Below are 23,666 nucleotides of genomic sequence, written 5' to 3' on the forward strand. Positions count from 1 at the left end.
GCGACCGTACAGTAGATAAAATGGAGAAACTCCGGCGGTGTCGTGCCGGGAAGAATTATAAGCAAATGTGACGTAAGTAAGGGCAATGTCCCAGTCGTGGTGGTCCTTGGAAACGTACTTGGACAGCATATCGGTAAGAGTACGGTTTAACCACTCTGTCAGGCCATTGGTTTGAGGATGGTATGAGGTGGTCAGCTTGTGTTGAGTGGAGCAGGAACGCACAATGCCTGCGATAACTTTCGAGAGGATGTTACGACCACGGTCAGTAAGCAGCTGTTGCGGGGTGCCATGAAGTAAGAGAATGTCACGCAAAAGAAAGTCCGCGACGTCAGTGGCGCAACTGGTAGGGAGAGCCCGCGTGATACCGTATCGGGTGGCGTAATCAGTTGCGACGGCTACCCTTATTTATTTATTTATTTATTTCAGATACCCTCATGCCCCAGAGGGCATTATTGAGGGGAGTGGTACACACATTTCAATAAATTTGTACAAAAGGAGACAACGCATATATATAAAACATATATATATATATATACCGGAACAAATACATAATTCACTACCCGGAACATGAAGTGAGTTCAAAATTATACAATTACCAAGAAACGCTAAGTCACGCACAGAAAAGTCGCAAATTGCAAAAATTGAAAATTGAAAAACGCCACCATTAGCACAAACATGAACACAGCAAATCTGGGGGAAAATACAGAAAGATGCGCATGATAACGAGAAAAATGCAAATGGAACCAAAGCTATGGCAAGCAATAATATGTTGATAATTTCTTCTTAAATTCATCAAAATCTTTGGAAAGTGCAATATCACCTGGTAGCTGATTCCAGTCCAACGATGTTTTTGGAATGAAAGAATTCCTGCAGGATGTTGTACGGCACTGTGAAACACCAACTTTGCATGGATGATCTAAGCGGGATGAAACATATGTTGGCGGCGTGAGTAATGTATCTTTAAGGGTGGAATTCATGTGGTAAATTTTAAAAAACAGACACAGGCGTGATATTTTTCTGCGCGTTGAGAGAGGGGTTAGTGACAATGTGTTTTTCATTTCTGTGACGCTGGACAAACGATCATAGTTACGAAAGATGAAACGGTCTGCTCTGTTCTGTACGGCTTCGAGGGCGTCGATAAGAGAGTTAGTGAAAGGGTCCCATACTGAGTTAGCATATTCTAATTTGGAGCGGACAAGCGATTTGTACAGAAGAAGTTTAATAGGTGTCGGGGCTAAGGAAAAATTCCGTTTCAGATATCCAAGCATGCGGTTAGCGGACGCGATGATAGAAATGATATGTGCCTTCCAAGCTAGGTTTGACGTTATAATGACACCGAGGTATTTGTAAGATGTTACCGGTGTTAGCAGGGAAGAACAAATAGTGTAGGGAGCGGGGCACGGATTGACGCGACGCGAAAAACGCATTACTTTGCATTTAGTATCGTTAAGTGTCATCTTCCATTGTGAACACCAGTTAGATATAGTAGCTAAGTCTTCCTGGAGTAGTTTGTTCCCAGAGGATGACGTGGGAAAGGGACCGAGGAGGTCTAATCCAACACGAAAGAACGGTTCCACAGGGACGGTGATCGGCTGGAGATGACCGGCAGGTAGCACCTGAGGTGTTTTCCGACGCTGGCAGGTATCACAGGCAGCAACATAGCGTCGGACGGAGCGAGCGAGGCCAGGCCAATAGAAGCGGCGGCGGACGCTGTCGTACGTGCGGGTTACCCCAAGCTGTCCTGCAGTATGTTCGTCATGCATCTCAAAGAGTACAGTCTGTCGTACATGTGTTGGCACGACAAGAACACCAGATCCATCAGGGAGGAAGTTCCTTCGGTACAGAATGCCGCCCTGGAGGACATATCGGCGAACCGATGCGTCGGTAGGTGTAGAGCGCAGACGCTCGATGAGTTCTCGCAGCGATAGGTCTCGGTACTGCTCATCGGCGATGTTAGCGAAGGCAGACACAGAGAAAGTGCCGTTGGCGGTACTACTGTCGGCGTCATCAGGCTCGTCTACCGGGTAACGAGACAGGCAGTCAGCGTCCTTGTGTAGTCGGCCAGATTTGTAGGCGACAGTATACGAATATTCTTGGAGGCGTAAGGCCCAGCCACCAAGTCTTCCTGTAGGATCTTTCAGTGAGCATAACCAGCAAAGCGCGAGATGGTCTGTGACAACGGAAAAGGGTCGGCCATGGGCGGAACTTCGCAACCGCCCAAATTAGGGCCAGGCACTCACGCTCAGTGATGGAATAGTTGCGCTCGGAGGGTGAGAGGAGCCTGCTGGCGTAAGCGATAACACGGTCGTGGCCGCGCTGGCGTTGTGCCAATACTGCGCCAATTCCGTGACCGCTGGCATCAGTACGGACTTCGGTAGGCACAGAAGGATCGAAATGGGCCAGAACGGGAGGCGTTGTGAGAACGTCGATTAGATGCGAGAATGCAGAGGCCTCGTTATCGCCCCACTGTAAAGGGGTGTATTTTTTCAAAAGCTTGGTTAGTGATCATGCTATGGCCGCGAAAATTTTCACGAAACGGCGGAAGTACGAACAAAGGCCGATGAAGCTGCGCACATCCTTGACACACTTCGGAACAGGGAAGTGCGTAACAGCATAGATCTTGCCTGGGTCCGGTTGCACTCCGTTCGCGTCAACGAGATGCCCAAGAACGGTAATCTGGCGACGGCTGAATTGGCATTTCGATGCGTTCAGTTGCAGACCGGTTCGACGAAAAACGTCCAGCACTGCCGAGAGGTGCTCGAGGTGCGTAGCGAACGTTGGGGAGAATACTATAACGTCGTCCAAGTAGCACAGGCATGTGGACTATTTGAAACCGTGAAGAAGGGAGTCCATCATGCGTTCAAAAGTGGCAGGCGTTACATAGACCGAATGGCATCACTTTAAGTTGATAAAGGCCGGGTGTTGCAAAAGCAGTCTTCTCGCGGTTGAGATCGTCCACGGCAATCTGCCAGTAGCCGGAGCGAAGGTCAATAGAGGAGAAGTAGCGAGCACAGTGGAGGCAGTCAAGGGCGTCATCAATCCGAGGTAGGGGATACACGTCCTTTTTGGTAACCCTGTTAAGGTGCCGATAATCCACGCAAAAGCGCCATGAGCCATCCTTCTTTTTTACCAGTACAACAGGTGACGCCCATGGACTACATGACGGTTCTATGATGTTCTTGGTAAGCATTTTGCGAACTTCTGCGTGAATAACTTGACACTCAGCCAGTGGCACTCGATACGGGCGGCGATGAATAGGAGGGGCCTCGCCGGTATTAATGCGATGTTTAACAGCTGTAGTTTGTGCCAAAGGACGATCGTTAAAGTAACAAATATCGTGGTAGGAAAACAGAACGCCGCAGAGCTCACGAGTGTGCTCGGACGGCATGTCGGGCGCAATTATTTTCTGTAAGTCGGTGATGGTACAAGTTGCCGACTGCGATGGTATAGAAGGATCGGCTGAATTGTCGTCTACTGCTATAGATGCTATTGAGTGATCCTCGAAGGAGCAAAGCTGGACCAGAGACATCCCGCGTGGCAGCACTTGTGTCGTCAAGCCAAAATTGACCACTGGCAGGCAGACGCATATCGCCGTAATAGATAAAACTGTATGAGGTACTGTGATCGATCCCGTGTGTAAGGAGGACGTCTTGCATAGGAACCGCGATGTAGTGACCGTCGGGCACTGCTGGAGATGACACTAAGTCAACGTAAGTCAGTGCCGAAGGTGGCAAGTGAACGAATTCGACGGAACTGAGGCGACTGGGGTTTGGTTCAGCAGGATCCAGAACAGGCAGGTCAAGGCGGAGAGTACTGGCGGAACAATCGGTGAGAGCAGAATGTGCGGAGAGGAAGTCTAAGCCGAGGATGATGTTGCGGGGACAATGGGCGAGGACTGTAAATAGCACGATTGTGGAGCGATAGGCGAAGGAGACACGGGCGGTACACATACCAATTACGGGGGCTTTTCCGCCATCGGCGACATGGACAACAGGCGTCGTGGCGGGCGTGATTATTTTCTTCAGGCGGCTACGAATGTCAGCACTCATTACCGACAAATGTGCCCCAGTGTCTATAAGAGCAGATACAGAAACACCGTCGACTTGCACGTCAAGAAGGTTCATATGAGTGGGCAACGTCAGTAGAGGATTTGGCGGCGTAGGGGGCAATGCAGCGTCACCTCGAGGCGCTGCATCATCTAGTTTTCCAGCTGGGAGCGGCGTTCGAAGGGAGTCGGCAAAATAGAGCGACGGGGCTGGGGAGAGCGAGAGTGTCGTCGTTGGGGCGAAGGTGAACGAGAATAGGGGCGGTTTGGCGCAGGAGAATCAGTAGAATCAGGAGAATTATCAGAGCGTGCGGCATAGGGACGAGAAGGGCCGCCTGAGGGGCGAGTGTAGGCAGTATAAGCATACCGGGTCGGGGAAGTCTAGCGACTGCGACAGTGCCGAGAAATGTGCCCGATTCGACGGCAATGAAAACAAATGGGCTTGTCGTCAGCAGTGCGCCATTCAGATGGGTTGCGGAAACGTGGTGGGTAAGAAGATGCGGGACGGGGCGGAATCGAAGAAGCCGGGTGGGCATCAGGGCGATGGGCCGGACAGATGGTGTGAAGACCCACGTTTTCGAACTCCTGGCGGACAACTTCCTGAATCAGAGAAACCGTGACTGCAGGTGCGTTGGTCGGGCTGGAGTCGGATGCAGCCGGATAGGTGGCCTCAATCTCACGCCGGACGATCTTGGTAATATTGTTACGTGTAGCTGAAGCCCAATGCTATATACACTTTATTTACAGGGACGCTAACGAAAGGCCAAAATGGCGACGCTATATCAAGCGGGGCCACGTCGTCTTCCTCCTCCTCAGTGCAGCCACACTGTGGCGGCGGTTCCGTAGCATCACCCCCGGCAGAAGAAGCACCGTCCCGGTGCTTAATCTGCACATCCGCGGTTAAAGGTGTTTGGTATGGCTTTAGTCTCGCCACGTGAACGATGTCACTTGCAGCCGACGATGACGCTGACAGGTCGGCGGGGATGACTTCATACGTGACATCGGTCACTTGTCGCACCACACGGTATGGGCCAGTGCAGCGCGACAGCAGCTTTTCGGAAAGGCCCACACGTCGAATGGGTGACCAGAGAACCCGGAATAAAGTGCACGTCGCGATGGTGGCAATCATAGCGGCGTCTCTGATGCTCCTGTGACGCCTCGAGACGGGTACGGGCGAGCTGGCGCGCGTGGTCGGCGTGTGCGATCGCGTCGCCGGCGTATTCAGTGGCTGAACGCTTGGCCGAGGGCAACAAAGTGTCTAAGGGCAACGCGGGTTCTATAGGAGATAGAATGGTGAATAGCCGACGGTGTCGTGACGCGATGAATTATACGCAAACGTCACATATGGTAAGTGAAGATCCCAGTCGTGGTGGTCAGTCGCGACGTACTTCGAAAGCATGTCGGTGATGGTCCGGTTGAGGAGCTCCGTGAGGCCGTTGGTCTGTAGGTGGTAGGACGTGCTGAACTTGTGCTTCGTCGAGCAGGAGCGGAGGATGTCCTCGACGACTGGCGGCAGAAAGCTGCGGCCACGGTCAGTGAGTAATTGGCGTGGAGCACCGTGCACTAAAATTATGTCATAGAGCAGAAAGTCAGCAACGTCAATAGCACAACTTGTCGGGAGGGCTCTGGTGATTGCGTACCGCGTAGCATAATCAGTAGCGACGGCGGCCCATTTATTTCCGCAGCCCGAGAGAGGAAACGGTCCAAGCAGGTCTAGGCCAACACGGAAAAAGGGTTCCGGTGGGATGTTGATCGGCTGGAGACATCCAGCTGGAGGTGTGGAGGGCTTCTTCCGGCGCTGACAGGGCTCACAAGCGGCAACGTAGCGCCGCACGGAGCGGGCGAGACCCGACCAAAAGAATCGACGTCGTACACGGTCGTATGTGCGCGAGACATCTATACCATGCTTTTATCGTTTGCGCTTCAGGTTCTCGATTGTGTGTTCGCTCCCTTTAACCAGGTGATGGGTATTTCATGGTCTTACGGGGAACTTGTGTCCAATATATGAAACGGCCAAAATCAATTTTATTTGACGCCTCAAATAATAGTAATATATTGAGCCCCTTGTAGCTTTGTGCTTGTTATCAGTTTTTCTACTTGGCGAATGGATACAGCATGTACGCTGCATAACTCGCTCGTGGATACTGCGTACGTGAGTCGGGTATGTCCTTGGTATAAAATAACTTGTATGCTCCAGGTAGTACGATTGTTTGCAGTTTGGGACATGTGTCGGACTGTACGCTGTGCGCCCTTCGCGCTTTACTTAGTCGGCCGCCTGCCGAGTTCGTGCGGGTGCCACGTGTGCGCATGTAGTTTGCGAAGAGCTCGCGCGGTTTTTTCTTTTTTCGATTTGTCTTCTGTTCGCGCACTTCGCAGAACAGGGCATGTCGCAGTTCTTTGTCCTTGCGCAAAACATTTTCCTAGCGTACGTCTGTGCATTATTTGATACCGGTTTCATACGGGGCCCTTTTGACCGCGATCCAGTCCGTTACAAATGGAATTTCTCGGTCGTGATTGGGTCCTTTACGCAAGCTGCGCGGGTGAGTGAACCGCATCGATAATTTCGATCTGGATCGGGCTTGATCGCGATCAAGAGTGGTTGTGTGACACCGGTATTACACATAGCTTCCACATAGGGAACACTTTAAGTTCAATGCTACTGAATGAAGAGCAAGTGCATATATATGCAAGCGGTGGTATGTGGGCAAGTCTTTCTGGTGAAGCCAATGCTTGTGCATTCAGAACATTTCAGCTACCAGCGTAGTGCATCAATGTGTCTACTTCGACAAAATGGAGCACCAGTGCATATATCTGGGCTTACCTGTCCAAGGCAGCAAGTGTGGCTACATTGAAACCACTACCAGCATGTGCGGCTGTTCTATTTCCAGCGGGACTGCAGGATATTCAGTAGTGTGCTCTCAAGCTGTTCATCGATGAAGCTCTGCCTGAACTGTGTGCCAAATATTTTTGGACGTGAGAGTGGGGGTGAACTGGTAAACATCAGTGGAACTGTGCATTTTTGGATGTGAAAGTGTGGGCGAACTGGCTAAGAATTGGCTCTGGACTACATGTGTTAAACCTTTTTCTCATTCAGAGTGCTTTTATGTTTATTTTATTTTATTTTGTATTTTAGGAGACTGTAGATGTGCGCAAAGTGTGACATGTCAGTGGGCTAATTATTGTATTTGCTGGTTTGCAAATTATTCTTTGCAACTTTGTTTTTGCCAGAGTGGTACAAATTTGCCTCTTGTACGGGGCTTTTTAGATAAACCAATTACTATTTATTATGATCATTGCTTCCTTTGTTGCACAAATGCAGCTTCCAGTGCATTCCAGTTTATTTCCATGTTTATGTAAGTTTCTAATATGAGGCTTGCATATTCATTTCTCACGTTCTGGAGTGGCAAGATGCAGCATTACTCGTCTCATCGTTCACCGTACTACAGTAGTGCTTACTTGTTACACTGACTCCCCCGTGTAAGTATTCTGTACTAGTTTTTTCACTTTATTGTTTTTTTGTATAGTTCTTTTTCTAGCCATTACCTTTTGTGATATATTCTAAAGGCAATATTTCCAATTTTGCATTGTTCCCATTGTTTGATTTATGTCACAGGATTGTTTTATGATGGTATGCGGTGGTATTTCTTATTGTGCTCTTTTCAAGCTTCTAGCTGATTGGTAACATTGCTTGGAGGCAGTTACCATCCGATTCAAGCTCTTGCATTTTTCAGTCTACTTCTTCCATTCGCTCCGATGTCACTTCTGGATAAATCTAGTCCATCTAATAGCACGTGCTCTTTACTATGATAAATGAGAAACTTTAGTACACTCCATGTTTTTCTTTTCATTTTTGTATGTGTACTTGGAATTTTGTTTATGTACTAGTGAATGCTCACTTTCGAGTTCATTACAAATCCTTTCTGCGATTTTTGTCATTGTTGATGTACTTTTACTTCTATTTGCATTTCTCACACATTTTGCTTGAACCTTGCATAAGCATTACATTTTAATAAAGTGTTTTTGCTTGGTCACAATGTTCTCATTTCATGCACTCTTGGCATGAATGCCTCTGTCAGGCCGCCTGCCAAGAAGTGACCATTTGTTCTTTGCAGGATGTCATTCCCATTTCGGTTGTAAGCATCGTAGCTTACTCAAGGGGGTATTAAGGATTCATTATTCTTAACAGGTTCATTTTCATGTGACTTGGTAGAGGATGCGCCGGCCATGCGGGCAACAGTGCTTGGCACTGCGCCATGGCTCTTACAGTCATCACCGACGCTTCTACTCATCCAGGGCGCGATTGGAAATCGTTGTTGGAAACGCCCGTTCAGTTTCACCTCACGCGATTGGCCTAGGCCGTGCCGACGGGTACGGCTGACGACGTCGGCGCGGCATAGGCCAGTCGCATGAGGCGAAACTGAACGCCTGTTTTGAACAACGATGTCCGATCGCGCCCCTGGCACCCGCGAAAAATCGCTTCAGATTATCGTAAACCTTTCAAGACCACTTCTAGACCAGCTTATTGATAACGTCCTAAAAAACGTTTAGAAATTGGTTACGAATAGTTTTGGCAAAGGGATTATTTGTGTCTTTCCCAATCCTATTTCTAGACCAGCTTTTCGAATATGTTTTGCAGACCTGTTCTAGATCGTCTCAAGAGAGTAATTAAGCCGGACATTAGCAGACATATACGACGTTTTCCCAACGAAGTTCTCTCATTCGTGTCTTCTTAACCCTTTTTTATCGTCTTGGATAAACGCTACGAAAACGCTACGTATCTCTTTTGTGCTACCTGGGATGTAGGGTAGAGCCAGGTCCCAGTCACGGTGGTCGTCTGAAACATATTTGGATAGCATGTCTGTAAGGGTGCGGTTCAAACGCTCAGTGAGGCCGTTCGTTTGAGGGTGGTAGGAGGTGGTAAACTTATGCTGAATGGAGCAGGCCCGCATGATTTCGTCAATGACTTTCGCCAAAAACGTACGGCCACGGTCTGTTAGCAATTGACGCGGAGCACCATGCATCAAGATGATATCACGTAGAAGGAAGTCCGCAGCGTCAGTTGCGCAACTGGTCGGAAGAGCGCGGGTTACGGCGTAGCAGGTCGCGTAGTCAGCCGCGACTGCAACCCACTTGTTTCCTGACGTAGATTCCGGAAATGGGCCGAGAAGGTCTAAGCAAACACGATGGAAGGGCTCGGCAGGGATGTCGAGCGGCTGCAGGTAACCAGAGGGGAGCTGGGAAGGCTTTTTGCGTCGTTGGCAAAGTTCACAAGCGGCGACGTAAAGTTGTACGGAACGGGCAAGGCCCGGCCAGAAAAAATGGAGACGTACACGGTCATATAGGTTCGAGATACGCCGAGGTGTCCTGCCGTTGGTGCGTCGTGGAGCTCTTCTAGAACGGTTGAGCGGAGGTGTTTAGGTATGACAAGTAGGAACTCAGAGCCGTCCGGATGAAGGTTACGACGGTACAGAGTACCGTCGCGGAGGACGAAGAGGCGTTGAGTGGCGTCGGCTGGAGAGTGTTCAAAACGGTCGATGAGTCCTCTGATGTTGGCGTCACGACGTTGCTCGTCGGCGAAATCAAGCAGCTGCGACACAGAGAATACACAAGCAGCACTAGTAATATTGGAGGAGTCAGGGTCGTCAACAGGGTAACGCGGCAGGCTGTCAGCGTCTTGGTGCAGGCGGTCAGACTTGTAGACCACGGCATATGAAAATTCCTGTAGTCTCAAAGCCCATCGACCAAGCCGGCCTGTTGGATCTTTTAGGGATGAGAACCAGCAGAGAGCATGATGGTCAGTGACTACGGAAAAAGGGCGACCGTAGAGGTAAGGACGGAACTTCGCAACCGCCCAGACTACAGCAAGGCATTCTCGTTCCGTAATGGAATAGTTGCGCTGCGATGGTGTGAGGAGGCGGCTCGCATAAGCAATAACGCGATCGCTGACGCTGGGCTAAAACGGCACCTACGCCATGACCGCTGGCATCTGTACGCAATTCTGTAGGGGCATCAGGGTCGAAGTAGGCGAGAACGGGTGGTGAGGAGAGAAGAGTGACGCGACGAGAGAAGGCGGCGGCTTCTGCAGTACCCCAAGAGAATTGTACGCCTTTCTTCAAAAGATTAGTGAGGGGTCTAGCAATTCCCGCGAAATCTTGAACAAAACGACGAAGTACGAGCATAGCCTGACAAAACTTCGAACGTCTGCGGCTGTCTTCGGAACCGGAAAGTCTCAGACAGCGCGAGTTTTGTCGGGATCAGGCTGTACTCCGGAAGCATCAACGAGGTGGCCCAGAACAGTAATTTGGCGGTGGCAGAAACGACATTTCGACGAGTTAAGTTGCAGCTTCGCCTTTCGAAATACGTCAAGTATAGCTGTTAGACGCTCAAGGTGAGTGTCGAACGTGGGCGAGAAGACGATGACGTCGTCTCGCGGCGGATCGTCTCTCGGGTGTCTATCGATAATATCGTGATAATATATATATTACACGAAGTGATGCCGCAAGGAAACAGGAAACGACGTATAAAAGCGGGTGATCGCAAGGTGCAATTTATTCCTCGTTACTGCGAACTACCGTCGCAAAATGCCGTGAAAGGATGAGTGCCTGCACAATTTTTCGTTGTTACTGCTGACTTCTTTGTCACCGTCGGCGATGATGGTTTCTGCCCCCCATATGCGACCAAAGTTATTCGGCAGGCAGCACTTCAGAAATACCCGTAATAGAATCAAATACGGCGAAGGCACTGTGCGACGATTCTCTGGGCGACTTCGAAGGCCGCTCGCTTGGCGCGCCTGCACATCACCGCCGATCGTATTGCACAAGGTTTCGATTAATACGCCGTAACCATATTGACGCGGCACTAAGAGCGTTTTAAACCGGGAGGATAAAGGCGGCGCGAAATGAACAGTGAGAACTCCCAGCTCGCGCGCTCTTGCGCACGGTGAAATGTCGGCGTTAGATAAAGTAAAAGAAAAATAGCACACGTTATGTTCATGTCACGAACCTGAATATAATGCGAGGCGCGTTCCAAGGCTCGAAATTTCGGGGAAAAGCTCGCCCTATATTCGTGCAAATACTAACTGCGTATCTCTCGTGTATCACCTCTTCTCTGGCTCACGCGGGTAGCAGCAAGTAAAGAACACCTCCTTTCATAGTAATGTTATTTCATTATTTCAATGGTCAACTTACACCAGCATTCAGGCACTCCAGCTACGTGTGTCTCTGTGTGTGGTTGTACCCATTCGCTACATTATGTGATTAATTACAAATACTCATTTAGGCGTAAATCTCCGTTTATGCATTATGGTATCTGTCTTTATCAATTAGACGTCATTTCGGACGTTCGGTGGTCTCGATTTGTCACGTAAGTGCATCATAGCCCCATATAAAAACCAGAAAACATGTATATTCGAACGCGGAAACCGAAAGTTCGATCACGTCAAACGATTGTTTTTCTTTTCTTTTCATATATGTGCCAGCTAGAAGAAGTGCGGGATATCTACCGGACGTTCATATATAAAATATCCACAATGAGACTTCCGACGGATGCGATTTCGTATACTGAGGTAGTACATGCATGAGACATATTGTAATGACGAAGTTTTATTTTAGATGAGAGCTATAGGTTACGTGGCCGCCTGCATGCAGCGCGCAGTCTGCCATTTGGGAAGTGGTGCCATTGTCGAGAAGGCCCTTCCTCTTGCGCAAGAGCGATATATGAAAGCGCTGTACGTGAAAACGTATAAAGTTGACAGCAGCAATTGATGGGACAAGAAAAAAGAAACCTATATAATATTGCCTAATGTAACCCGTTACATGTTTTCAGCCAGAAACTTATAACTATATTAGGCAAAGCTGTATAGGTAATCCATGAATACTTTGTTTAGCGCAAAACGACAGAGACAAGAAAGACGACAGGACAAGGCGCTACTCTCAACTGACATCATTTTATTGCGTCACTCCTTTATAGGCCGCTCAAACCAGAGGAACATGCGCAGTGAGCACCATGCGGTGGAGCCACCAACCTCCGATCCCAAGAGCGCACTCATGCGACAGAATCCAAAAAACCAAATTCAGCGCTGTACAAGGTTAAGGAAGGCACACTAATGCACTGTGACCCCAATGACTGAATGAAAAAAGCTTCCGATAACTCTCGGGCGGTGGTGTCACGGCTCTTTTTCAAAATCGTGGTATCACGAAACATGGGTTTGCACTTGCATGTTTTACAATGCTGAGCCAAATGGGAACCTGTGCCTGTTGGTATGGATCGCTCATGTTCTCTAAGGCGCTCGTTAACACAGCGGCCTGACTGCCCTACATACACTTTGCCACATGACAAGGGAATCTTATAAACCACACCGACTCTGCAATCTACAAACTTCACGTGGTTCTTTTCACAATCAGGTTTTTTACTTGTTTTGGAAATACGGCTGCACAACATTGACAGTTTCTGAGGAGCGGAAAACACTACCGGAATTTGATATCTAGTGGCGACATTCTTTAGATTGTGAGCCACTCTGTGGCAATACGGCACAACTTCAGGCCTCTTCTTTTGTGTGATGCGGTTACTTTTGTGCCGCTTCCCTTTCAGTTGGTGGCTCCACCGCATGGTGCTCACTGCGCATGTTCCTCTGGTTTGAGCGGCCTATAAAGGAGTGACGCAATAAAATGATGTCAGTTGAGAGTAGCGCCTTGTCCTGTCGTCTTTCTTGTCTCTGTCGTTTTGCGCTAAACAAAGTATTCATGGATTCGCACCAACTAGCCCGCCAACGCATTGTGCTGAACTATCTTTCTTCTACTGTGGGCCCTGATATTTGTGTGTCTGTGTCATCTCCTGATCCTGCTGTTCTGGTCAGTCACATAGCTTTTGCTGTGTGCCGTGCAAGGATGCTTACGTTCTGCATGAAGAATGGACATGTTCCTCAAGACGTGGCGAGTCTCTTCGGGAACGTCAGACCTTCCGTCGGTCACGTGCGGCGAATGTGTCGGATTCTTCGTTCTGAAATTTGGCGGCAGGTACGCCTTCTGTACGACTGGTTGAGAGCTGTCTGCTACTCGCGCGATGCGCCTATTGTGGCTGAGAAGAAGTTTCGTCTCTACAGACGTCTATCAACTCAGACTACAGAATTCTGGTGGACACAGCTGCTGCTACTCCTCCGGTCCAGACTCCCGCGCAGAAAGGAACAAACGCAACCTGTCACCGCTGGTTTCCAGGTACTCGGTGACGCCAGGCTTCCCGACGAAGTTGCTGCATTGTTAAAGAATGGGCCGAAGTATAGCACGGAACCAAGAATTCCTGCACATGAGCTACTGGCTTTGAACAGGCGTATCGCAAGGAAAGCAGAACTAGAGGACCAGGAGCGGTGCCTCCTCGATGGGGTGGACTGCCTTCGTAGGACCGTCACCGGGAGAGCACCACCTTCGACAGCTGTGATCAAAAGGACAGTATCTTTCTTTAGAGACAATGAACTTCGGCTGTTACTCAGTGACAAAGAGGGCGGGTTTGTGATAGCTCCGTCTGCTGTCTTCAACAAAAAAGCCATTGAGGCTGTCAACAAGAACTTCATTCTGGCAAATGAGAAAGCTCAGAAGGTAAAACGCAAAGCCATTTCTTTGTTGGAAAATATGGGCCTCACCAAGATTGTGAAAAATGTAAAACAATGTAAGGTACTTGCTCTAGAGGTTTTTTTCACTGCAAAAACGCACAAACAGGATGTGCCTTTCCGTACAATAGTCAGTGAAAACAACTGTTGGCAGGTTTTGGTTAGCCGCTTTTTGCAAAAACAATTGAAGCATTTAACTATTGACGATCCGTATGCCATAAAGGATTCTTTCGATGTTGTTTCCTTTCTGGAAGACAACCATTCAGTAGCTGACATTTTTTCTGTTGACGTCGAAGATCTTTACTATTCAATACCGCATGATGAGCTATTTCGCAGTGTGATGACGTGCATCGAAGAAAGTGGCGAGGTAGATTTTCGCAATGTGACCGGGTTGTCTTCGGAAAGTTTCATGTCCCTTCTTGAATTTTATTTAAGTGCAACTTTTATCCGGTTCGAAAACAACCTTTTTATCCAGAAAAATGGTGTGTGTATTGGTTCATGTGTGGCGCCTGCTCTTTGTAATATCTTTTTATCGTTTGTCGACCGCGCTCTTAAGAGTGCCTTAAACAATGACTCAGTTCAAATTTTTAGATATGTTGACGATTTTCTTGTTGTGATGAAACAGACTAACAATGACTGCTCCGTGACGGTAGCTGATATTTTAACTCTGTTCAATGACAATGGCAAAGGATTAACTTTCACACATGAGCTATCTAGGGACGGAAAACTCCAGTTTTTAGATTTGCAGCTTTCCTTACAAACAGGCCACGCCTGTTGGATGTATTCGCCACGTGCACGTAAGGAACTTTTACCTCACGCGTCTGCGCACTCAAAGACTGTGAAACGCGCCATTGCTTTGATGTGTTTAGAATCTTCCTTAATGAAATCTTGTCATCACTCTGCGAAAATGAGTTTCATTGCTCAGTTAAATAGGCTGCAGGCTGCTGGTTACCCAAGTGTGGTGGTGACGTCAGTCTCGGAGGTATTGCTTCAGAAACTGAAAGGGAAGCGGCACAAAAGTAACCGCATCACACAAAAGAAGAGGCCTGAAGTTGTGCCGTATTGCCACAGAGTGGCTCACAATCTAAAGAATGTCGCCACTAGATATCAAATTCCGGTAGTGTTTTCCGCTCCTCAGAAACTGTCAATGTTGTGCAGCCGTATTTCCAAAACAAGTAAAAAACCTGATTGTGAAAAGAACCACGTGAAGTTTGTAGATTGCAGAGTCGGTGTGGTTTATAAGATTCCCTTGTCATGTGGCAAAGTGTATGTAGGGCAGTCAGGCCGCTGTGTTAACGAGCGCCTTAGAGAACATGAGCGATCCATACCAACAGGCACAGGTTCCCATTTGGCTCAGCATTGTAAAACATGCAAGTGCAAACCCATGTTTCGTGATACCACGATTTTGAAAAAGAGCCGTGACACCACCGCCCGAGAGTTATCGGAAGCTTTTTTCATTCAGTCATTGGGGTCACAGTGCATTAGTGTGCCTTCCTTAACCTTGTACAGCGCTGAATTGGGTTTTTTGGATTCTGTCGCATGAGTGCGCTCTTGGGATCGGATGTTGGTGGCTCCACCGCATGGTGCTCACTGCGCATGTTCCTCTGGTTTGAGCGGCCTATAAAGGAGTGACGCAATAAAATGATGTCAGTTGAGAGTAGCGCCTTGTCCTGTCGTCTTTCTTGTCTCTGTCGTTTTGCGCTAAACAAAGTATTCATGGATTCGCACCAACTAGCCCGCCAACGCATTGTGCTGTATAGGTAAAATTATTCTGATTAAAAAATATTAAAATTAAACTGTACATTTGTTGCGACGCACTATAGCGTATGCATACATGTTAATTCTTCCGCATGCAAGTGCTTTTGTGGTGCTGCCTTGGGTGCGTTTCTGAATTTCTCATCTTGGGCTCAGATAGATCGCACCGTTTGTTCAAAATTTACTGACGACAGACACCGCTGGCTTCTCGGCCGCAAGCGCAGCCTACAGCGACCGAAAAGTTTCCCGCGATTTGCATCTGGGTCGCAAGCCTCAAGGGTAGCGTTTGCCTGGCGGCCTGGGGCACAACTGGAAGCATCCCAAGGTCCTGGCAAAGGGTGAGTCGATTGCTAACAGAACAACTTGTTTATTATAGCATCGCAAAAGAGCGGCCGGTCAGGTCAACCGAAGTGGAGAGACGGGAGGGCACGTTACTCGACGGAAGAAATCGAAGCCTCTCTCGGCGTCCGTGGGCTGCTGCAATGCCTCCTTTACTAGATGCCAGCCGCGTTGTCCGTAAACTCGGTTCCTGGCCCTCTCCCTTTTCTCTCCTCCGCGAAAAGGCAACGAGCGCCGCTTGTGGCGGACGTCTGCAACCTTGATCACGTGCTGCGGCCTCTGAGATTACCATGGCGTCTGTTGTCATCTCGGAGGTCCGCGATAACGCTCGCTAACAGACGCCCGCGCATATAAAGCGCCGGCGGAGCATTCAGCCGCCGCTGCCACATCCGCCGGAAGTTGAAAAGGCAACGAGCGCCGCCTCACGGAATTTATGCTGAACTAACTTCAACTTACGGAACCGCCGCCGCAATGGGAAAGCGAGCAACGCGGCTGGCATCTAGTAAAGGAGGCATTGGCTGCTGCTTTTATACTCTCGGAGTCGAGGGCAAGTAGGAACGGCTCGGGTGAAGAGCACGTGACGGCGCCGCACGGACACGTTGAGACGAGAAGTGACGCATCCGCCGGGCCGGCGCCGGTCAGACCTCCTCGCTTCACAGTTGGGGAGCTCCTGTCCCCGGCTGCCGCGCTTTGACAAGCGTGGGCACCAACATGTACACACGCGCACACACACACACACACACACACAAACACACACACACACACACACACACACACACACACACACACGTGGCATTGAAACATGCCTGGACGCGCTTGGGAGGAAGCGTTGCGGCAGCGCTGAACGGGCCAAAATGTCCACCGCTTTGAACGAAGCCCCGGCGTCCGTTGCATCCCCGCCGGCTATACCGCGCGTCGGAGGCGAAACGTAACAGACCGCCCCACCGGGAGAAGGAGATCCCGATGGTCAGGGGACTGCATCCGCTCTCCGGATGGATGTCGCTCGATGACGCTCATAACCGAAGTCGGTCGTCCCTCGGAGTTTTTTGAGCGCAGCGCACAGAGAAGGCCTCGTTCTCACCTTCAGGTTCACACAGGACACTGCAAAGTGACTTCGGGAGAGTTGCCATTTTTCTCTCGTTCCCAGCAAGCGTTAGAACTACGCCGAAACTCAACCGCTCAGTCAGCAAGCACGACACAACCCTCACTAAGCCATGCCAGCCTCTTTCCCCTTTTATACTACTGCCTAGTTCCTTACAGTAGTCTAGCAGCACTCAGAACGCGTCCACAAATTGGAAAATTGCGCTAGAAAGCACGTCATCACTTTGAAACACTAAACAAAAGCAATAGGTTAAATATCCTGCCTCAGGAAGAAAAACATCACTAACAAACAACTTTGAGGCTGATTCCTACGTTAGGGGCCTCGACTTAAGCCATCAGCCATCGGCGTTACCGTTGAGACTGCCCTTTTTGTAACGCACCTCAAAGGAATATTGTTGCAAAGCGAGGCTCCAGCGCCGGAGGCGGCCATTTTTGGGAGAGATGGTCTGCAGCCATTGGAGAGGGCAGTGATCCGTCTCAATGATAAACCTCGAGCCGGCTAGGTAGCATGACAATTTCTGAACGGCCCATACGAGACACGCACACTCTTTCTCGGTGGCGCTGTACGCCTGCTCACGACTGGTCAGCTTACGACTAGCATACAGGACGGGGTGTTCCACTTTTCCATTTTCCCGTTGGCACAGTACAACGCCCATGCCTCGATCACTAGCATCGCACTGAACAACGAACCCTTTTGTGTAGTCTGGCGATCGTAGCACAGGCTGGCTTGTTAGGGCGCTCTTTAGGGCGCTAAAAGCTCTTTCCCTTGCCTCGTCCCAGACGACTGTTTGGGGCTCTGTTTTTCTTAGAGTATCCGTCAGGGGAGCCGCGATATCAGAGTACCTGGGGATGTACCTCTGATAGTAGCCGGCGACACCTAAGAACGACCGAATATCGGTCTTCGTGCGCGGTTGCGGGAAGTCTCGCACAGCGGCCACCTTTATTTCAGAGGGGCGGCGACGACCCCGTCCAATCACGTGACCGAGGTAGACAACCTCGGCCTGCGCTAACTGACCTTGACTGTCAAGCCGGCTTCGCGCAGGCGGGTTAGCACTGCCCGCAAGTGTGCCATATGCTCAGACCAGGATGCGGAGAATATCGCTACGTCGTCTAAATACGGTAAAGCGAATTCTTCCTGTCCCCGCAACACTTTGTCCATGAGGCTTGAAAGCAGTATGGCGCGTTCTTCAACCCAAAACTCAACACCTTAGGACGGAATGTTCCCATTGGTGAAATGAACGCCGCATACCTACTAGCCTCTTCGGTAAGTGGAACCTGCCAATAACCCCTGACAAGATCTAGGGTGGAAATAAACTGAGGGCTACTAACTTTCTCAGGGCGCTCCTCGATGTTAGGGATCGGATAAATTTGATCCTTAGTGATGGAATTAAGCCTGCGGTAGTCGACGCAAGGACGAGGTTCCTTGCCCGGTACCTCAACTAAAATCAAAGGGGAGGTATAATCACTCTCACCCGCCTCAATAACACCGAGCTGTAGCATTTTCTTTACCTCAGCTTCTATAATATCGCGCTGGCGGAGTGACACCCGGTACGCCTTGGATCGTACTGGCTCTGGGGAGGTAAGTTCTATTTCATGAGTAAGAACAGAAGTCCTACCAGGCCTCTCAGAGAACTGACCTTGAAACTCTTGTAAGAGCTGGTGTAGTTCGGTTTTCTGCTCAGGCGACAGCGATGCTTTACTGATTAAGTCACTAATGACTTGATCGGTGTCTTCCCTGTTCGTCACTGAGCCTAGTCCCGAAAGCTCGACCGGAAGCTCTTCGGGAACGTTTACCATAATACACACCACTGCTTCCCGTTGTCTATAGGGTTTGAGCAGATTACAGTGGTAAACTTGCTGTGCTTTCCGTTTTCCTGGCAGACTCACCACGTAGTTGACGTCCGACAGTTTCTGAACAATCCCTGCTGAGCCCTCCCACTGCACGTCGAGTTTGTTATTTAGCGATGTGCGCAATATCATTACCTCATCGCCCACCTCAAAACGACGGGCCCTGGCTGTCCGATCATAATAAACCTTGGCCCTCTGCTCGGCCTTTGCCATTGCTTCACCTGACAACTCCTGTGCCCTTCTTAAGCGTTCGAGGAGCCTAAGCACGTACTCCACCACGACTGGGTCGTCGCCCCTGCCTTCCCACGATTCTCGAAGCATGCGAAGCGGAGACCGCAGCGAGCGACCGTACACTAGCTCAGCTGGCGAAAACCCCGTAGCCGCATGCGGCGCGGTCCTTAATGCAAACATCACCCAGGCAGACACAGCTCCCAGTCAGTTTCTTGTTCAAAACACAATGCTCTCAACACGCGCTTCATGACGGAGTGGAGCTTCTCAACGGAATTCGACTGTGGATGGTACACTGAGCTGTGTAACAGCTTTACCCTGCACCTTTCGATAAAGGCTGTCGTCAAAGCGCTAGTAAACACTGTGCCCTGATCTGACTGGATTTCCGCAGGAAAACCAACTCGCGCAAATATGGACAGTAGTGCATTGACTATCTCAACTGAGCTGAGTTCTTAAAGCGGCACTGCTTCAGGGATCTTTGTCGCTGGGCAGATCACAGTCAAAATATGTCTGTACCCATAGAGTTAGTAGACCAACTCTAGAGGAAAAGCTGGGCCGGAAAAGTGGGAACCTCTAGGGCGCCGCCCTGTTGCTACTGGTCAATGTGGCCAGCGCAATTACTATTGAAAGAGCTGAAAACAAGTACAGGTCACCTTATGCTTTGTCGTCTAAAAACGCATACCTGATGGTTTTATGAAGGTGGTGCGTTAATATTAAGTTCACAGAAAGCGATCGCTAAGTCCATGACTTATGTAAATAACGATGTACGCATTCATGCAATAAAGGATGACGCGAATTTCGGTTTCGAATCTGTTTTTTTCGATGCGTAGTAGTTTCGTACAGTTTAGGTTTGACATGCGATCGCGCGTCGACATCGGACGCTATGGCACACTCGTGCCTTATGTGCCACCGAAGCCCCGAAGTGCTCTGGCATATACCTTCACATGTAAGTAAACGAATGTATCTCCTTGTTGAGAATATCACGCGAGTAGGCAGCTCTTGTGGTGCATCACAATCGTTTGAGAAGCGTCACAGTAGAGCATTTTCCTACATGCGGAGCGGTGTATTTATTTGCAGGTTTCCCTTGTGGTCTTCACCCGCGACGCTCACGGCGCGCACGCTCCGATTCCGCGCGCGCCGGACGACCACCGCGGGTTCGAGCACTCCGAGCCGCCATGCGTGCAGGGCACCGCGCGCCCGCGCCTGCTCCGGCCCGCTCCGTGTGCCGACGCGCAGCTGCGCGCGTACGCGCCCCGCCGGCCCCACAGCTTAGGGGAAGGCGAGACCGCGCGCGCAGCAAGGGAGACCCTAGGCAAATCTCTCGAGAAGTCACAAAGAACATTTATTGAGCTGGGACTCAATAGAAACAGCAGTTTTAACGTCACGTCCGAATATGAAGCTAGTTACACAAAACATGGCCAAATGGTCGCCGATGGCCGCTAACGGCGCACCGCGACAGAGAGAGAAACAAAGAACAAAGAACCCAGCAGTAAGAGGCTGCCCATCCTTCGGTCAGCGCCTGCCATCGTGCGCCCCACAGCAGAGAAAAGGGGAAATAGAGAGAAACGACAGACGTACAGACGGGGGCACGATCGGCAGACGCTGCCTCAGGACATCGAGACGACGGAAGAGTGCGCGCGCGCCCGCCGAGGCCGGGACCCCGACGAGCCGAAGCAACCATCGGCCGGCGGCGGACAAAGGGGGCCGCCGCCGGCAGAGAGGAACACGTACGCACCTTCAGACGCCCCGATGTGGTCTCCCCGGGTCCCCGTCTTGCGCGCGCTTACCCGGAGTGCACGCAAGCAGGGCCCGAATCCCGCCAAAATGTCGGCCAATGAGGGAAGCCTGTTGACCTTCCCGTGGGCGGGATGACAGCAGAATGACAGTGTTTTATGACCCGCTGCCACCCCGTCCAGGCAGGGAGGAGAGGGACACGGAGCCCCCGGCAACACAACGCAATGGCTCCACACAACCACCGCGAGAGCCCGAAAAACGCCGCGAGAGCCAGAAACCCCACACCATTCAGTAGGAAATTGCTGGACAGGCGGACCAGCGCACCGGAATTGTACTGGCGAAGCCACAAGCAACTCAAAGAATCTGTTTAATTGTTAAACTTTGAACAATCACGCTTTTACAAAGGCCACAGCAGAAAAACAGCCTGATGCCGAGTATTTCTGTGCCACGAAGTAATCAAGAGGCGAGTGCCTAATGCGGACGAAATCGAGTGCATGGAGACTTATAACGACAGACAGCTGAGCTAGTTGGTAAGGATTCATTATGCGAAACAGAGGTGAGGCGTGCAGACAGGACACAAGAGTAGAGAAGTGGGCGGCGCTCGTGTTGTTTGCTTGTAAATACTCTACTCTTGTGTCCTGTCTGCACGCCTCACCTCCGTTTTGCATAACGAGTGCATCAATCCACATATTAATAGCGTAGGCGTTTTATTAACTGTGCAATATTTTCAACACTTCCTTGCCTGCCATTTCATGTGGAATATCTTCTCTGGTCACAAATTTGTGCAGCGAATCTATTTGCATGATCGACTCCGGGCCTGTGGGACCGTTCACGTGCACTTGATGCTGAGTTTTTAACATGTATCCATAAACTGCAGATATGCATATCAGATCCCTGCGAGTATTTTCAAAATTCAATTATTTTAGACAACAGGCACATATGCAATACTGACATAATCTCAAATACCACTAAGCAGCTGGGAAACATTTTTGTTGACCATACTTAAGCAGATCATGTGGACAGCTCCAGCTCATTTTCCTTAAATCAGTGTGTACAAGGGGTATGCAAAAATAATTTTTTTCTCGCACACCGATTATTTTGCTATATAAGCAAGAGAACCTTCCACATTAGTGTAATGTATCATGTACATCACACTAATATGTGCTCTAATTTACCAAGTGAGATTAGTTACTTTTATGGCTCATTCAGCCATATCACACTGCAGGCTGCATTTATCAATCTTCAATTGGATTTTGCAAATGCTTTATGAAACATGTTTCCCTTTTATGCAGATATGCAATGGCAAGCCTTTCCGTGTGTTCCAAAGGTAAAATTTAAGCTCTAAATTAAAGAAGACATTTCTAGTCAGAAACAAGCAAAAATGGAGAATGCAGAGTATCAGAAGCCCAAGGTACAGAAATTATGAGAAGTGTCGAGTGATTTTAAGGAAAGAGTCGTATTTGAAAATGCGAGACTCTTTAGTGGAGGTCAAGCAAGTCAGTATAGGTAGAATACTCTGCAAAATTTTGCGAGTGAGGGGATGTCAAACAATGGGTCAGGAAATGCGTTGTTTTTCTGCAAAACAAAAGCTGATTGCCATTACATAAGTCACTTCAGCATCATGAGACTGCTGCTTGATCAATTCAGAAATAAACCAAAACACAAGACATGCAAAAATAAAGAAACAATATAATGATGCTCTCTCCACATTGGGATAAATAAAAACAAACACATCACATCTAATGTGGACATATCAGACACCTTGTGAAACACTAAAGGAAAAAGTTCAGTTTCGAGCTATGGCACTTGCCGCATAGATGTGGGGGGGCCTTGCACTAATAGTGATAGTTACCACTGCATTTAGAAATAGAACGCATTCATGCAGACAAGGATGATTCTTTATATTTTTGGCTACCACTTCAAGTGCCTCCACCAAGTGTTACAATGCTGCACGCAGCCATACTAAGGATCTCGCCGCAACACCTGGAGGTAAAAAGCAGAAGCAGTCAAAGTGCTGGTGTGTACTGGACACTATGTTTGAAAACATTAGGCAAGAAGCGTGCAAGAAGCAGACATAACTGCATTTATTTCCATAATTCCCCATTTGAATGGCCTTTTCTTTTTGCTTAGACAATGCCTACACCTAGCTACAGCAGCTCCCTCATACAGACTCCACAAGCCAAGAGGCCGTGGAGGCAAATGCAGGTAAGAGGCAAGAAGCAATAGCACTGGTATCGACATTCATCTAATTTCTTTCTTTTTCTTTTGTTTAGGCAGCCAGCACACCCCGAACAGCCACCTTGACTGCGGGCGTGTCACCCTAGTCGCCAAGGAAACATTTGAGGGAAAGCGACAGGCAATGTGAACAGCCACTTCTCCATGTAAACAATACTCTTTCTCTCGGATGACTCCTACGCCTCGCCACGCCAGCACACTTGTGCACAAAGATGCTGCGGAGGCACGTGCAGCTCAGAGGCAAGAAGCAGTGGCACTGGTGTCGACATTCACCCACTTTCTTTTTCTTACACTGAGGCAGCCAGTACACCTCGAACAGCCACCTTGACTGCGGGTGTGTCAGTAGATTCCTGTTGTACATATGCTCATAATAAACATCAGTAAACTTGAACTTGATAATAAACTTGAAGGCAAATGGGACATTGATGCATTGTTTTTTTGAACATTTATTGGACACATACAATATATGTTATACTTTGCAGTGCTACAGAGCGTATTTTGAAGCTTCCCCCTATATTTTGCACCTTTAATTACGTATGTGTTGTGTGGCCCTCAATTCAGTTCATGTTGTAGCAGATGTTTTGTCTGTGTTTTGCACATTGGCTTAAGCTCGTGACATCCACATACTTCTCTCACATATACAAAATAAAGTTCTATGTAGTCCTCAGTGTTACAAGAAAAAATGAAAGTAAACAATGCGATCGTGGAATTGTGTTTACTACAGTGATTCCTATGGCAGTTACTGACAAGCTGACAACTTGAACTGGTCAATCCGTCCAT

General features: G+C 49.1%; 1 long non-coding RNA gene across 1 annotated transcript; it reads left to right on the forward strand.

Moving 5' to 3' along the window:
- Positions 1-22,646: 22,646 nt before the first annotated feature.
- Positions 22,647-23,306, forward strand: LOC126539746 (uncharacterized). The gene is made up of 2 exons (XR_007601369.3): positions 22,647-22,856; positions 22,925-23,306. It is a non-coding gene; the product is annotated as an uncharacterized lncRNA (long non-coding RNA).
- Positions 23,307-23,666: the final 360 nt, after the last annotated feature.

Source organism: Dermacentor andersoni, chromosome 2 (assembly GCF_023375885.2).
Source record: "Dermacentor andersoni chromosome 2, qqDerAnde1_hic_scaffold, whole genome shotgun sequence".
In the NCBI taxonomy this organism is placed as follows: Eukaryota; Metazoa; Arthropoda; class Arachnida; order Ixodida; family Ixodidae; genus Dermacentor; species Dermacentor andersoni.